The following is a 210-nucleotide window of genomic DNA, read 5'->3' as shown; positions in this document are numbered from 1 at the left end:
GGGGGGGACTGTTTTTGGTAGTGGGAAAAGGGGAAGCTTCATGAAAGCTCCCCTGGCTCCAAGGCACACCCCCCCCAGTCCAGGCTGAGCCAATTAGCAGTAGAGAAACAGCTCTGCAAATCCGTATTTGTGGGGGGAAGAAATGTCTTGAAAAGAAGAAGGCGGAGAGAGCCTGGAGCGGCCATTGACCTGAACAAAAGATGACCACTG

The sequence above is a fragment of the Antrostomus carolinensis genome, unplaced genomic scaffold, assembly GCF_000700745.2.
Source record: "Antrostomus carolinensis isolate BGI_N321 unplaced genomic scaffold, ASM70074v2 scaffold2959, whole genome shotgun sequence".
In the NCBI taxonomy this organism is placed as follows: domain Eukaryota; kingdom Metazoa; phylum Chordata; class Aves; order Caprimulgiformes; family Caprimulgidae; genus Antrostomus; species Antrostomus carolinensis.
Note: the sequence above shows the minus strand (reverse complement) of the source record.